Genomic DNA, 5,000 nt, shown 5'->3' with positions numbered 1-5,000 from the left:
GTTCATGTCCATGTTCATGCTCATGCTCATGTTCATGTACACGTTCACCTTCTTCTTCGTCTTCCTTATCTTCACCTTCTTCGTCTCCTTCATTTTCTACCTCTTCGTCTTCTTCATCTTCTCTTCCTTCTTTCAATCGTTAAGTTTAACTCCTTAAAAGTGTTCTTAAATGCGGGAATATCAGCCGTAAACTTTCATACTTATAAATATTCCCACCAGAGCCTCCTGGAATCTATAAAAGTTAAGAATGATGATGATGATGAAGATGATGATAATAGTGACGTTGCTGTTGTTGTTGATGATGGTGAGAGAAGGTAATGATAAGAATGATAATATTATAGCTCAATTTATAGTGATGGGAGTAACAGGAGTAAATGATTATGATGATGATGATGATGATGATAGTGATTAGTGATGATAATGGTCATGATGATGATGATGATGATGATGATGATGATGATGATAGTGATTAGAGTGATGATAATGGTCAGGATGATGATGATGATGACGATGGTGATAATAATGATTATAATGAAGTTGATAATCGTAATGATGATGGTGATGATGGGGGTGATGATAACGGCAGTAATAATAGTGATAATAATGATAACTAGAATAACAGCAATACCAACAGCACCAGTGATAATAATGATAAGACTAATAATGGCAGTAATGATAATTATTACAATAACAATGAATATCCTCAAATTACCGTATTATCAACAACAACACCAATGATAATTTCTATGAATCGTCAATAAAAAATTGTGAGAAAACCCAATCCCTTTGCATAATTGCTTTTGAACATTAGGCATTGTTTTTACATTATTTACATACAAGTAAATCATTACAGGTATATGATGTTAATAACATGAATTAATGAATCCAGCTGAGCAAGAAATTGTAATTATATATCTATTAACAAAAATGTGCCTAGATTTAAACTAATATTAGATGCAACATTTATTTCTAATTATTTGTAATGGAAGGTGCCGGCAAAAATTACATGAAATGAAGGTTTTGTTTCATTGCATATTAATGTCTTTATGCAGCGGTTATTAAACTAGCGTTTGTACAAGGTAAGATAATCTGGTAAAAGATGCTCGAGTTGTTTAGAAGAAGAATAAGAAAAAGGGAAAGAATAATTGAAAAGCCTCATTTTCTTTCCTGAGTTTTTTTTTTCTTTTTTTTTTTTTTGGGGGGGGGGGGGGGGGGGGGGCTTATTTAGAGACGCACGTTTTCGGCAACGATGATTTTTATGTATGTAATAATCTAATGAAATATTCCTTGACAGGATTTTTTACCACTTTACTAAAATACGTAATTCATAGAATTCTGATTAATTACATGAGAAGATAAAATAGCTGTAAAATAGCTGTAAAAGTAAATATAAACCGCTTGCATGAACGGATGAATAAATGAAAGACACGTGGCTTTGTGATAAACTATAGCGGCGGTTTATATTCATTAAGCTTCTGGTCTTTACGCTTTCCTGGAGAGCCTCATTAATTATTCCGTCTTGACCCGTAATTCATGTCTTCATTTCAAGTTACACGATAAAGGCTCGTGTCAGCCGGAGGAATTTCACACTGATATGATTTCTCGTTTCAAACACCGAGCTCATTCGTTTCGGAAATCTTGGCGTAATCATGGATGGCTTTTCATCTCTAAGAAGCTTTAACCTTTTTTTTAATTTTTATTCAATTCTTTTTTATCAGAAACATTTTTTTTCTTCTTCTTTTTTCAGATAGGAAACAAAACATCAAAAAACGTCAATGGATTTGTGGTAAGCTAAAGACAAACGCGTATAGTCGCAAGAAGCAAGCATGAACGAGTCCCCTGCGACCAATAGAGGGACCCAGGGATAAGAGGCCGAGGGCGAGACGAGAGAAAGGGTGTCCCTTAAGGGCGGCTGTAGAGATAACAATACCCTACTGTCGACCACTACGAGGCTGGGAATCTCTTTGTACGTTGATGCTTTTGTATAATTTGTCTCCCCTCCAAATTATTTGCATGGAGGGAGCACTGTTGTCGCACCTGGAAGTTCCAGTTTAGACTGAAAGGGTAAGATGAAGACCTGTAGGTTTTTCAAGCGTATGTGGCATCTTTGTATCGTACAAGGAGAGGCGGCCTTCCGGGATCTTACACAGAAGACCTCGGGATCCGTAGGGAACGTGCTGGTACTTGGAGGTTGTTCTCCCTCGTAAAGAACAAAGAAGGAGGGCGAATACAACATACACTGTATCCATAAAGGTGAAAGTGTGTTATTCAGCGCATCATGGGGCACCCCTATACCAAGATGATAGACTCATTATAAACAAGGAGGCACTCGACCCCGCTATTGTTCTATAAATGCCCATTACCTTTCTTTGAGGTTCGTCCGAATATGACTTTCTTTTCATTCTCTTGATGTGATTAATGTTTACTAAAGTGGGTGCTGTATTCTCATGTTAATTAAATGAAAGATTTTCCTAAAAGTTTTGATTTTTTTTTTTTTTTTTTTTTTTTTTTTTTTTTTTAGTTGTTGTTAAATGATAAATTGAAAATCATAAATGTATGATTAAGTTTCCGATATCATGGCATTTGTAACGAAGGAAATATGGGAGAAAGATGAATAGAATGCTTGTATGCAATTCGATTTGTAATATTTTCGTGAAGCTTGTAATTCTAATATAAAATTCTTTCCCTCTTTTCTCAATAGTAGTATTAAGCATTACCATTAGTGTCTTTCTTGCTTTCATTTTCAACAGTTTTACAAACCGTTATTACAACATCTAGTTCAGTATCCTGATTAAGCTCACAATTTTATTTTTTTGTAAAAGCTTGGGTTAATGAAACCTGGCGCACGATATCCGTAGAGTGTGCCGTTCCTTTTGAATATTTTTTTTTCCTTACCTTAAGAACTGGATTATCTTTGTACGAAAGATAAATAATTCTACTAATTAAAGGAAACACTGATAACGATTTCTTTTCTATACAAAATGGATACTCTGAGTGTATGTATATATGTAATTATTTTGATAAACGAATACCAACTTAAAGTAAAAAATACGAAGCATTCCATTGTTTCTGCAATTGCTTTTCCGTCATGTAACTGATTATGCAATGAAAGTTGTTTATGAAAGTAATAATAACAGTAATGCTAGATTGTGATAAGCTTAAATGATGATAATTGTAATGAAAGTAATGATAATCATAATAAGAAGAATAATTATGATAATAATAACAATAATGATATTGTTGATTGTGATAATAATGATAACATTACTTGTGATTTTAATGATAACACTGATGATAGTGGTAATTACAAGAAATGTACAAATTATAATAATAATAATCTTAGTGATAATGATAATGAAGATGATAATAGTAAATCAAATAAAAAGAATAATAAGAATGATAAGAATGATAATGACAATAATAATAATAATAATAATAATGATAATGATAATAAAGATAATAGTTATAACCATAATAATAATAATAATCACAATAATAATAATAATAATAATAATGATAATAATAATAATGATAATAATAATAATAATAAAAATGATACTATCAATGATGATAATAATAATGGTAAAAATAATGGTGATAATGGTAAAAATAATAATGGTGATGATGATTATAATAAAGATATTAATAATAATAATAATAATAGTAATAATAATAATAATAATAATACAAATAATGATAATAATGATGATGATATTAATGATAATGATAATAATAATAATGATACCGGTATTGATGATAATAATGATAATAGTCATGATAAAGAAAACGATAATAACAGTAATAATGATAATGATAATGGAAAAAATAATATTGATAATAATGAGGATAATAATAGTAACAACAACAACAACAATAATATTAATGATAATAATAATAATAATGATTATAATAATAATAATAATAATAATAATAATAATAATAATAATAATAATAATAATACCAATAATGATAATAATCATAATAATGGTAACAATACCTACAGCAACCACGACAACAATAATAACAATGATAATTATAATAATATGGATAATAACAACGGCATTAAAAGTAACAATGATAATTACAATAATGATAATGGTAATAACAATATTGATGATACTGATAATGATGATAACATATGTGATTATAACAATGATGATAATGATGATAATAATGATAATGATAATGATAATAATAATATCAGTAATTATGTTGACAATAAAACAATAATAGTAATTGTAATGATAATAATAATAATGATAATGATAATGATAATGATGATGATAATAAAAATAAAATAATAACATATATATATATGTATATATATATATATATATATATATATATATATATATATATATATATATATATATATATATATAATACATATAAATACTGCGTGTAAAATGCACATTACATTGTGTGTATGATTCACACTGAAAAAGCAACCTAGCGTGCCCGGCACTCGCACGGGTCAGTTCGAAGTCGACCAGCGGAAGCCCACCTCTGTGATTTGACCATTATAGGGACCTCTTATCGTGAGACTGCGGGTGGGCGTGGCACACCAACGGCGCCTGCGCTTAACATCCTCTTGACCTTGTGTCGCTTTTCAGACCAGGAGATCGGGTTTGAACCACAGTTGGAGCGCCGGCATGTTGCAATTTACTGCCGCGGCCGGGATTCGATCCCGGGACCACGAGCGTCGCAGCCCAGTGCTCTAACCACTGGGCTACCGCGGCAGTGCCAGAATTGTGAGCGAATTTTCCATTTGAATTGAGGAGTCTGTGTGTGTGTGGGTGGGGGGGGGGGGGGATGTGTGTGTCTGCGCGTGCGTGTCTGCGTGGTGTTTGTGTGTGGGAGTGGGGAGGAGGGGGTGAATGTGTGTGTGTGTGTGTATATGTCATGTATATATGTAATTATTTTGATAAACGAATGCCAACTTAAAGTAAAAAAATACGGAGCATTCCATTGTTTCTGCAACCGCTATTCACCATGCAACT

General features: G+C 31.8%; 1 non-coding gene across 1 annotated transcript; it reads right to left on the bottom strand.

Annotated features, from left to right (window-relative positions):
• Window positions 1–4,666: 4,666 nt before the first annotated feature.
• Window positions 4,667–4,739, bottom strand: Trnar-gcg. The gene has a single exon. It is a non-coding gene; the product is annotated as a tRNA-Arg (tRNA).
• Window positions 4,740–5,000: the final 261 nt, after the last annotated feature.

The sequence above is a fragment of the Penaeus chinensis genome, chromosome 2 (genome assembly GCF_019202785.1).
Source record: "Penaeus chinensis breed Huanghai No. 1 chromosome 2, ASM1920278v2, whole genome shotgun sequence".
NCBI lineage: Eukaryota > Metazoa > Arthropoda > Malacostraca > Decapoda > Penaeidae > Penaeus > Penaeus chinensis.
This window is presented reverse-complemented; position numbering and strand designations above follow the sequence as displayed.